At 52.7% G+C, this 12112-nt stretch overlaps 1 long non-coding RNA gene across 1 annotated transcript; it reads left to right on the top strand.

Annotated features, from left to right (window-relative positions):
* Positions 1 to 779: 779 nt before the first annotated feature.
* LOC308632337 lies at positions 780 to 11809 on the top strand. Its single transcript, XR_014018520.1, has 3 exons — positions 780 to 1347; positions 1494 to 1570; positions 11696 to 11809. It is a non-coding gene; the product is annotated as an uncharacterized lncRNA (long non-coding RNA).
* The last annotated feature ends 303 nt before the right edge of the window (positions 11810 to 12112 follow it).

Genomic DNA, 12112 nt, shown 5'->3' on the forward strand with positions numbered 1-12112 from the left:
AGTGGAGGACCGCGAGGGGGAGGTGCTGGGCTGGCATCATGTGCCCCGCTAGGACAAGGTGGCCCGGGGTTTGTCTCTAGTTCAGAAGGACCGCCTGGGCAGTGCTGTGCTAGGAAACGTAACAGCCGGCTCTCCAGGTCCTAACCAGTCCTTCAGAGCGCTGGCTGTTTTCCTGGGTAAACCTCCCACTGGCCTAGCTCCTGAAGGGATTCGGGGTGGGGGGGCATGCATCTCATGGACCCCACAGACACCGGCACAGGAAGTAGTAAAATGTGCTAAAATAGGAAATGATGCGTGTTGAGTGTCCTTTACCTTCGTTTTTTATTTGTCTACCAGAAGGTTCTGTCATTTTAAATAATGGCTGTGTTTAACAAGGAGTTTGCAAAAATTCCTAGAGATCTTAGAGTCATGTCTGACAGGCCAGTGCTGGCCGTCATAGTCCCTCTGCACTGGGGTGTCCGCAGGAGGGAGGAGGCCCCGCCCCCGCTCAGGACTACGGCCACGCCCACAAGCAGGCACGGCGGCCACGCCCACAGCCCTAACACCGTGGCCACGCCCACAACTTAGGCACGGCGGCCACGCCCACAGCAGCACGTGGACGCCGCTTGCTCAGAGCTCCCGACAGGAAGCGGGAGCAGAGCGGAGCGTCTGGGAAATGCTGTGTACGGCGGCTCCCAGCAGCCTGCTCCCGTTCCCACGTGCGCTTGAGGAAAGGAAGCGCTGGCCGGAGGGACCCATGGGACCTGGGGGTGCTGCTACAGGAGGCCCTGAGAGAATCTGGGTGTGGGAAACGCAGGAGAGGGAGCAGCCAGACCGCCTGGAGGGCCAGAGGGCGCCCCCTGCGTTCCCAGCCCAGCAGGGGAATGACTGTGACCTCTGGGGCAGAAAGAGCTGAGTTGCGGCTGGAGGGCAAGGGAAGAGGGCTCCCGCTCCCCACGGCATAGCTGTAGGTGTCCCTAACAGGCCTATGAGGCGGGACACTGAGTGGCGCCCGGGAGACCCCAAGTCCTCATCTGTGTAAGAGCCAGCTTCTCTCCTCTTCTTTGCACAAGCCCAGCTTTTGATCTGTGCAGATCTGGGGCAGTGACAACCAGAAGGGACAGAGTTGTCAGGGTCTGGGAAAGAGGGTCTGAGCAGGACCAGGGTGGACTCTGGCCTGCCGGACCTGCCGGGCCTTGCCTGTGGCCCCCAGGGAGACTCATGGACACCGGAGGGCATAGGTTATCTCTGAACACCTCACACCCTCACCTAGCCACAGTCAGCAGAGAAGGTGACAGCAGAGGCTGGGACAGTATATGATAGCACTGAGACCCAGGAGGGCCACCAGGAGAAGCACGGGGTACCCAGGTGAGTTTGAGTTCTTGATAAACAACAATAATGCATAGTACAAACATGTCCCCAATATTACATGGGATGTTTTTATTTAGTACTGGGGATTAACCCCAAGGTGCTTTACCACTGAGCTTTATCCCCAACCCTTTTTATTTTGACAGAATCTCACCTAAGTTGCCCAGGCTGGCCTCAACTTGCAATCCTCCTGCCTCAGCCTCTCAAACTGCTGGGATTACAGGTATGTACCACTGAACCAAGGCAGGCTGTATTTATACTAAAAATCATTATTCATTGTTTGTCTTATATCAAATTCCTATATACCTTCCCACTAGTGCCCCCATTGTTAACATTCTATGTTAATATAGTACAATTATAGTAATTAATGAGCCAATATTGATACACTATTCTTAGCAAAAGCCTATATTTGTTCACTATGTACATACTACATACACAGTGGTGTGGACATTCACTACGTCTCCGCTGCAGGGCTACTGGGGATCTGCACTCTTGCCTTGAAGGTGCGGTAACTGTATATGTATAAACCACGTGGAATTCTTCATCAGGGAGATTTGTCTCTTTGCCCCACTTATTTATTTACCCGATGATTTATCTGGATATTTACTTTATACTGTAGGGGTAAAGAGTTCCTCACTTCCCTCTCTGAAGTTTGCACCTCTGTCTGCTGAAATTAAGCCACGAGATGGAGGAGAGGAAAGCACCAGGCCTGGTCCCAGGGGCCTGGCAGGAGGCGGAGTACCAAGATTCGGAGCACCAGTGAGATTGGGAAGCTTTTCCGCCCCTTCTCCGAGGGGAGAGGGACGGAGGCTGTAGGCAGTTTTAGAGGAAGAGGGTGGTGAATGGCCTGAAGGACAGACAGTGCCTGCAGCACACTTCCTGGCCCATGTGTGGTAGGATTTTCTGTCTTCCGTGATGGGGTGTCTCCTCTTCCTCAGTTAATGACAGTCCATAGGAAGACGGAAGGCCATAGTGTTCCCCTTTTGTGGACCTGGCCTTTGAACAGACAGGGCAACCTCAGGGAAGGGTCTGCTGTCTCCCAGTGACAGTAACATAGCCAGTATACCAAGGTGCCACAGTGTAAGGTATCCTGTTTTGAGCCCCCAGGGTACTTTGGGTCATAATCCGATACTACTTTATTTTCTTCCAGAACTTATTCTAGCTTAGGGCATGAGTGCTCTTCTCATTGGCTGCGCACGCGCACACACGCACACTCCTTAACATCCCGGCACACAGATGCTCAGCTCACCCAGCCTGTCTCCTGCCCCAGCTCTGGAGTCAGCCATCTCTCCAAGAGGTGCTCATGTGTTCTTCTGAGGGTGGTGTCAGAGGCCATCATCTGTGTGCTATGTGTGCTTGTTGCTGTGAGGTGTCACTATCTCTGGCCCTCCCAGGTGACCGAGCAAGGACATCTGTGTATGTGCACTTGTGTACACATGCGGCTGTTGTTAGCACATCTCTGCATGGTTTTCATTGGTTGCTGCTCCACGATCCACCACACCCAGTGTCTCATGGCCAACTGTGTCAGCACTTCTGTCCTCCGAACTTGCTGTTCGGCTTTGGATATGAGGTGTTCCCAACCAGTAAGTCAATCTCCTGGTGGGATTAACTGGCGCCTCAAGGCGAGTGGAGTCTCTGCGCCCTCTGATCGTCACGCAAGCTGCCTTCCTCTGTACATCTTCTGCCATGATGTTTTGCCTCACCTGGAGCCTTGAGGAGTGCAGCCAGCCGTCCATGGACTGAAACCTCTGAAACTTCGAGCCCCAAATAAGTTGTTCCTCCTCTACATTGTTCTGGTCATTAGTCACAGCAGGGAAAAAACTGACTGAAACACTTCCTGTCATTGGGCTCTTTCCTCGCCCTCCTTCTTAAACGTAAGTGTGCTGATTATTTCCAGTGCCCACACTCAGCCCACCGGAGATGTCCTCTTCACCTGCTGCTTTACCCTTACTGCAAGCTCAGGGGAAGCACACCGTCCACCCTCTTGGAGTCACTTTCACTGGGCACCTCAGGGGGAATACTGGCTTCTTGGTCTACTTTCTGTTGCTCTAACAAAATACCTAAGGCCAGGTAATTTATAAAGCAATCAAGGTTATTCAGCTCACAGTTCTGGAGACAGAACAGCGCACGGCATGGCACGGGCACCTGCTCTGCCCCTGCGGAGGGCCTCGTGCTGAATGGTAACATGGCAGAGAGCAGCACGTGGTGGGTCAGAGCAGGCACGCCAGCTCAGATCTCTTCTTACAAGGCCACTCCCAGCATGGGAGTCCCACCCTCTCGGCCTCATGTGACCCTGGTGACCTCCAGAACACCCCACTCCCAGGCCATTAACTTATGAATTGAGAGACCAGGTTTCCAGCCCATAAACCTTTATGGGACACACTCCATGGCACTAGGCAAGGTATTTGCTTGGATTCTTGGTTTTGCTAATAGGACAGAACTGCAGAGAGTTGGAATCAAGGCCATTTATCTGTGGTTTCTTTTCTGGAGAAAGCATGATACTTGCTTTTTGTTTAATGTTAGGTTTAAATTAGAAACTTGCATCAGTATCTGCAGTTTTCTGTGTTTTCACTGACGATGACTTCATATCAGAACTATCAGGAATGCTCCTGTGCGCGCAAGAGGAGTGAGCAAGGGCAGGCTTGGGGCAGATTTTGCCTACGCCATGTTTCAATTGGAGGCAGGTGCAGTACCCACCGGAGGCCGTGGGCTTGCTGGTACTTTTGCTTGGCTCCTCATTGCTTCCAGAGGCTGAAGGTCTGGCTCCATCTCCTTGAGTTCCTCTGAGACACTCTTTCCCAGTAACATGCAGAAAAGATCCAACACCGGATTTTATTCTGTTTGTTCAGATATGATCTTTTTTTTTTTTTTTTTTTTTTTTGGTACCACTGAGCCACATGCCCAGCCCTATTTTGTATTTTACTTAGAGACAGAGTCACTCTCCATCCTCCTGCCTTCAGCCTCAGCTGCTGGGATTACAGGGGTGCACCACCGCGCCTGGCCAGATACGATCCTTCTTAGTCCACAAAGTGAGGTGGCCATCTGTGACAGCCAGCTCCTGGTGTTGCCAGATTGGAAGAACAGTTTAAAACCTGCCTGCTCTGTGGGCAACACCAGCAATCCCTTTTGTTCATTTCTTTCAATGGGGTTGGATGGGATTCTGCCATCTTGATTACCATTGTTGGATTTCTTGGTGGAAGATGAGCTTGCTTTGGACGCTGGGGCACCATGCTTTTACGGTGTGGATAAGCTACCCAGCGTCCCTCCCCCAAAGGTGTCTGAGTGTCCAACTCACGGTTCCCCACAAGGGCCTGGCTTCAGTACACCTGGCCCTCGTAGTTGTCACCGTCGTTGTTCAAGGTAGCGTCTGACCCTCTGCCTGGGGACTTCTCAGAAACAGGTCCCTATGTTGCACCTGTGAAGCCCCAAACATCAGGAGCACCGGGTGCACCTGGGATGAGGTACAGGGCGGGAGGTACAGGGCGTCACAGCCAATTCTGGACTTGGCACAGGAGAAATTTGGCCCCAGGTTTGTGCCACTTTTTCTTCCCTTTGGCTTGACATCAGATAACTGTCTTATCTAAGAAGTTTTCAACTCTCCCTCCAGAGCTTTCCAGTCCTTTGGGGGTTTTCAGATATAGTGACCGGAGCCAGAGAGGAGCCCTGCCTCCCCTGAGTGCTAGTTTCTGTGTTTTCTGCTCGTTCCACACATTTCAGAGGTGGTGGCTTTTTTTGGAGCAGTGCTCTAAGACACCTCAAGAAATGCCCTCTTCTGTGGGTGCTAATGGCTCCCAGAGTCAGGGCAGCTGTCAGGGCTCCTGCTGGTGCAGAGAGGATGCCCCGCACCATGCCCTGGAGACGCCGCTGCTCGGGCACCTTGGCCTCCTTTCTGCCCCTGAAATACAGGGACTCTGCCACCACCCCAGGGCCTTTGCCACTTACCTGTGTCTACTAGGAAGCTCTTCCTCAACTCTCCACAGGGCAGCTGTCCACCACCCTCAGGCCGCAGCCCCTGCCAGACACATACGGACGTGCACACGCACACCCATCAGGCAAAGCCCATTATTCCGCTGGCTCTTTTGTGGTCACAGCAGTTGTTCTTATCCAAATGAACTTATCCTACACGTTTCCTGGCCAGGTGCTCAGTGTCCTGCTAAAGCTGGACTCAGCAAAGGGAGTCTCGTCCCTTCCATACACACTGTGGTGCTCGTGCCCTTGGCTGACCAGCACTGACCAGCCACCAGCCGCCTTCCAGGAGGCAGAGAATGGTGGGGCATGGTGCTCCTGCCTCTAAGACCTTCCCAGCAGAAGCAGAAGCAAGCACCTGGGGTCCCCAGAGATCATGCCGTGCAGGGGCACTGGGCAGGCAGCCAAGAGTGCTACCGGTGGGTCAGCAGGCAACCTCGGAAGGAAGGTACAGGGAAGTCAGAGCAGGGCCAGAAGTACAGGCCAGCAGCAGTCGGGAGCAGACCAGGACGCCAGCATCCAGATGGGTGGGTGGCTTGCCCAAGTGCGAGGTGACTCTTGGCCCCAGAGGAGCCAGCCGATGCCCCTGGTGGTGATGGAGGTATGAATAAGAATGGTCACCGATTTCCAGTTGCTGTGGTGGCGTGTCCCCCCGTACCTGGTCTCATGGAACCCATCACGAGAACCTGAAGGCACGGAGAGCCTCTCCTCACCCCTTTGGCACGGGGGGGGGGGTGTTTCGACAGCTGGTTGACTTTTCCGAGGTCACAAAGCTGTACGTGGTCGTGGGGGCCAAGCTCAGGGGTTCCCTCTGGAAGCTTAGAGCCCACAGGTCCTCAGGGGGCCTCCCACATGGCCCTGCCTCTGTGCCCAGCCTGGACCTCCTGACTGTGCCAAGTCTGGACTCGTTTCCTGTGAGGACAGCACCCGTAGGAAGATGGGGACAGGAGGGCACAAGGGGGGACAAAGCTGAGCCCCTGCCACCTCACACCAGTGTCTGAGATTCGAAACCCCAGATGAGTGCTGCAAAAATACTGATCCCAATTGAAAAGGGTTATTTTGTTTGTTTTTGCTTCGGTAGGTTTTATCTTGTTCTTAAAACCACTCATTTGTGGTGATCCTGTGACCTGGAACCATTTTCTTGCTCTCCAATCTCAAATGAGCATCCAAAATAGTCCACACACTAACTTTTATCACGCAGCTCTTGGCATCCAGACAAGACCTTCCCTAGATAAGGCACGGGAGCCATCGTGCTTGGACGGTCCTCCCTGCAAACTCCAGACTGGACAGAGAGGCACTGGAGGTCGCAGACAAGCTGGCCAGGCATGGAGCGGGGAGGAAGGGCAGGGCCCCCCTTCCCCTCTGCACACCTCTGGATCCCCCTGGAGAGGTCTGGGGTGTGAGCGTCCCAAGTCCTGGTCTGAAAAGAGTGTCTCAAAAAGACAGTCGAGAAGTGCTGAGGGCCATTGCCAAGTAGGAATGACGCATCGAAATTTCCTTGCCAGCGTACCCCATGTTAAATGGACTTGCCTTGGAATTTCGCTGTTGACATTGCATGTGTGTTTGAGAAAGGTGACCCTGCTCAAGGACGAGGGTGGATCCAGGATTAGGGTGTATCCTGCAGGTTTGAGGAAGTATCCCTCTCCTTGGGTTTAGGGCGTTCCGGTTTAAGACAAGTTTAAGGCGTTCCCAGTTTAAGACAATATGGGTTTTAGGGAAGTTGGAGGTTGAAGATTATTGCTGCTGGGAATAGGGCGTTCCTGCTGCCTGAGCTCCCGTTGCGTTCTCATGAGATTCAAAAAGTATTTGGAAAAAAGCCTCGTGGAGTAGGTGAATTGTGCGGCAGAACTTGGATTTCCCCAGAACGTGTGTGTAGAGGCCAGTGTGAGTTCGGGAATAAAGAATTGCTGTTTGAATCTACAAAGCTGTGAGTGGCTCGTGATCTTGTGCCCAGCCAAGACTGTGGCAGAGGAGGGGCCCAGTGACAAGAGCCACCAGAGAAAGGCGAATGCAACAAGAAGTGTTTCAACAGTGTGAGGGCATGCTGCCCCTTCCAGATCGTTAGGGCACAAGTGGATCCCCTTGGCCCAGCGGTGCTGGTGCAGATGGCCAGACTCACTCCTGACCACAGTGGTTCCTGGAGGCTGCAGCGGACTCCCCTCTTCCAGAGCCCCTCGAGGATGGCTGGCCCTACACCCATGTGTGTGTGATTGGGGGGTGACTTTGCTAAAGTCCCAGAGATAGGTGAGGGGTGTGGACAGGTGTCTCTCCTAACCCTGGCCACCCCCTCGCAGAAAGAGCTCAACGGGCAGTCGGCCCTGAGATCCCAAGGGCAAGGAGACCACCAGGTGGTAAAGCCCACCCCCGAAGCCCCGAGAGGTGGGCAGAGGCGGCTCGGCATGGGAGATGTACCTGGAGGGGGAACCTCGGTGAGTTACCAAAACCCTGCCTGGAAACGCTCGTTATCAAAAACAACACAGAGACACCTGAGAGAACACTGCCCACGGTGCAGCCACCTGAATCAGGGTCACCAGCCGTCCACGTGCTCAGGTGTGACTCACCAAAGAAAATGACGGGCTGGATGGTCTTCAAAAACAGGCCCGTTCACTTTCTTGGCGGGAGGATTGCGAGCGCGTTTGATCTACTTTTTTCTTTGGATGTCATGCAAGGCCTTCCTAATGGAGAGGAGCAGGAAGAGGGCATTTTAATGGAAAAGGGAGCTCTTTGGGTCCTCTCCCGGCCTTCACTCCACATGGGTTTGCTTTAATCAGTCTCCTATTATGTCAGCTGTGAAACATCGGGTTTCCTCTTGGGCAGGAGAAATTTCCTAAGCTGGGCCGGTCCTCCTGAGAACGTCCGGCAGCTAACAGCCAAGCCAGTCCTTCCAGAAGGTGTGCAGCGGAGCCTGGGCCTCAGCTGCCAAGGCCAGGGTCTGATGCCCGGCGTGTTTTCCCAAACCGTTGCCTGCTCCAGAGTGGTCACACAGCTGCGCTGGCTGGGGACAGCACCATCCGCCCTCACCATTCAGCTCAGACACTGGCCTCCAGCCAGCATCTGTCCCCAAGCCCAGGGCCCGCCAGCGGCTGGCCAGGAAGCCAGTGGTCACACTGGGGAAGTCCGGAGCAGCCAGCTCACTCGGAGGTCCATTTATTTCTCCCAGCATCTAACAATCCTTTCTCAAGGCAACAATGCCTCCCCAAATAAAATGAATCATGGTGCAAAAGTGCAAAACAAACCCCTCTCCCTCCTCTGCAGAGGCGGCTCTGATTGTCTCCCTCAAAGTGACAGGGAGGGAGCAGGGACAGCCATGGCGGGAGAGCAGCTCCCCTAGTCATTGCAGGGCCTGGCCTACACACAGAGGACTGTGGCCTCCAGTCCAGTGAGGACCCTGTCCCAGGACTGCAAACCACCAGGTGTCAAAAGAGTCCAGACCAGGGACCTGGGGTCATTACACACTCTGAGGCTCGTCCCCTCTGAAACACATGCTGGAGTTCCCTCCCTGAGGTACACAGAGGGGACTGTGGTGCTGCCAGCATCAGGCCACCACCAGAGGCTCCCTTGACCTCAGAACCCAGTGCCCACACGGAGCTCTTTTCCCCATGACCCACCAGTCTGTGGTGTCCCGCTGTGAGCACCAGGAAGCAGGCTGCAGACGGACCTCCGCCTCCACCTGCTCCACCACTGCCCTGTCCAGTGCGGGCTAGCCGGCCACCTCCCTGGCCTCAGTTTCCTTCTCCGTGAGAGGACGGTAACGATAAAATCATCAAGCAGGGTTGAGTGAGGCGGGAACACAGAGCTTGGTCAATATCTGGCCGGTGGACACGCCCTGGGACCTACCAGCCTCTATTTGTGGCCACTGCTATACTCACCACAGGTTTTCCTAATGCAGATGTTGGGAGAATGAGACCTCCCAGTCCCAGGGCAACCTCATGTGAGCACAGGCCTGGCACGAATAGTCCCCGCCTCTGTGGCTACGTGTGACACTGGGCTGACGCTCGGCCACCCTGCAGTAGACTTCCACAGGATGCACTCCAAGGCCACATCACACGGACCCTATGTGCAGCTTCTCAGGTGACCCTGGAACTCTGTGGTACTGAGCAGGAGTTCACACAGGGGAGGGCAAGTGAAACCTGTCCACAGCTTTGAAGCTGGTGTTTCAACTCTGTTTTATTTTATGTTTTCAGTTGTTCTTTCCAGATGTACATGCAGTAGAGGTGCGTTTTGACATGTTATACATACATGGAGTGGGACTTGTCATCCTCGTGGTTGTACATGACCTGGAGTCACACTGGTGGTGCATTCATACATGAACACAGGAAATTGATGTCCCATCTATTACTGTCTTTCCTGTTCCCATCCCCCTCTCTTCCCTCATCACCTTTGACTAATCCACTGAACTTCTGTTCTTCCCTCCCCGCTTACTGTGAGTCAACGTTCACATATCAGAGAGAACATTCGGCCCTTGGCTTTTAGGGATTGGCTTGTTTTCACTTAGCACGGTGCTCTCCAGTTCCATCCATTTACTGGCAAATGCTATCCTTTCATTCTTTTTCTATGGTTGAGTACTATTCCATTGTGTATATGTACCCCATTTCTTTATCCATTCATCTGCTGAAGGGCACCTAGGTTGGTTCCACAGTTTGACTATTGAAAGTTGAGCTGCTATAAACATTGATGTGGCTGAGTCACTATCGTATGCTGATTTTAAGTCCTTTGGATATATTTAAGTCTGGGTATACTCACCACAAGTTTTCCTCATGCAGATGTTGGGGGGAATGAGGCCTTCCAGTCCCAGGGACCAGACCAGTCCCAGCGACTCCACCGGCCACGGAGGAGAGGGTAGCTGGGTCAAATGGTGGTTCCATGCCTGCTTTTCTGAGGAATCTCCAGACTGCGTTCCAGTCCAACTCTGTTTCTTGAGCACAAACCACACTAGGACTGTACTTGGAGCCTTGGGCCCTGGGGGCTGATGGAGACGCCCCAGAGTCAAATGTCAGTGAAGAAACTCCCATGTAGGAAGCCGGAGAGATGAGGTGGGTGGCCTCCCAGAGCTCGTGGTCCAGGGCTTGGTAAGTGTGCCACGGCCTCTGGGTGTACTCCCTTCACATGAAGTGCAACAGGCTGCCTTCAGCCGTTGCCTGTCTCTGCGGGACTTGTGGGTTTCCCACGTGAAACGCCAATCCTGCTTCCTTAGCAGCACACTAGAGGACTATAATGATGATTGAATTCAGGAAATTTAACATGTATACATTGCATGCTTTAATATATAGTTTGAATTTAAATTTCATCAACTGTCTCAATAATATCTGGGCTCATGGGTGGAATTACTTCGTCTCTTTCCTGAAGGGGAAGGAGGAGGAACCCAGGGACTGGCAGTCACAGAGGGTCAGCCCTGGGCTGCTCCTCACTCCAGCAGGCCACCCTCCCTGCCCCCGTGCTGTGGCCTGGGTGGGGACACTGGCTGCCACTCTACACAGCTGAGGCGGGAAGCTCCTCCTCTACAGCCACTGCCTCACCTCCTACGCTTGCTCCTCTAGAAAGTCCTCCTGAGGGTGGGGGAACCTCTGGACCCACGACACACACTGGCAGCGCTCTGCGTGGCCTCCTGGCGTTTATTTCACTCATGGCCTTTGCTCCTGGCTCTGATGTATCTGCCCCTTGTCTTTAAAGGCACATGTGTTTGGTTTGCGCTTTGTATTACTGTCACGTGAGGACGCCACGGATTCTATCATCTACCATGAACACTGGAGTTGGTCCAGAGCTTCACTTTAGCAGCAGTGTGGCAGGAACATCCCTGCACGTGTCTGCTCCTACGGGGGCCAGGAAAGGAGCCCTTAGTGTTGAATAGGTGAGCATGTAACCTTAGGAGGTGAGAAGAGTCCTTTTTCCAAAGAAACTCCCACCTATGACTTCAGTGTGTTCTTAGTATTTCCAAACTGCTTAATTTTGACAATCAAATGGACATAAAGTGGCATTTCTTTCTTTGTTATTGTTTTTTAGTAAAATGGTGTTTCACCGCGGTCCTGATTTGCATGTTCCTGATCAACCAACGGTGGCGATTTTCTGCTCATATTGGACATGTGTATCTCCTCCCCTATGAAAAGTTTATTCATTTCCTTTGCACAGTTTTCTATGGACTTGTTTTGTGCTTTTCCTATGAATCTGCCGTTTTCTACATATTCTTGATATATGCAAAGACTCTTGTTAGGTGAAAACATTTTCCTTCAACCATAACTGGTCTTTACTTTCTTAAAGGCATCTGTAGATAAGCAAAAGCTTTTACGTTTAATATAGCTGAATTTAACCTTTTCTTTTATAACCAATGCTGTTTTAGAAAATTTCTGGATTTTTTTGCATATTTAAGTCTTTAATTCTTTTACAGTTGATTTTTGTTTATAGCATGAGACTTCTCTCAATCATGAAGAACTCAGTACTCTCAACAGCTACCAGAACTGCTCCCTGCTCCCAGTTTAAACAACTTGCACAAAACATGAGACACCAGTAATTTCTGACACTGGCCAACCCATGGGTCAGGTCTGTGATCCCGAGAGAAGAGACACATGCCTGCAGAGTCCCGCAGTCCACCCAGCTTGCCAACTGGGGAGAAGCACCCCCTGAGCCCAGGGGTCATCCTTCGATAAGGGAAGAGATTAGGGTCCAGGGCATCTGGAACTTATCGGGAAGGATAAAAGACAGGAGGTTCGTATATAGAAATCCAGGCCCTGAGATCTGCAGGCAGTTGACCTAAAGCTTTGGCTGAACTCTGATGCTTACGTACTTGAGATAAAATTCTGCTTGG

The sequence above is a fragment of the Spermophilus citellus genome, assembly GCF_964194105.1.
Source record: "Spermophilus citellus genome assembly, chromosome: 13".
Taxonomy (NCBI): domain Eukaryota; kingdom Metazoa; phylum Chordata; class Mammalia; order Rodentia; family Sciuridae; genus Spermophilus; species Spermophilus citellus.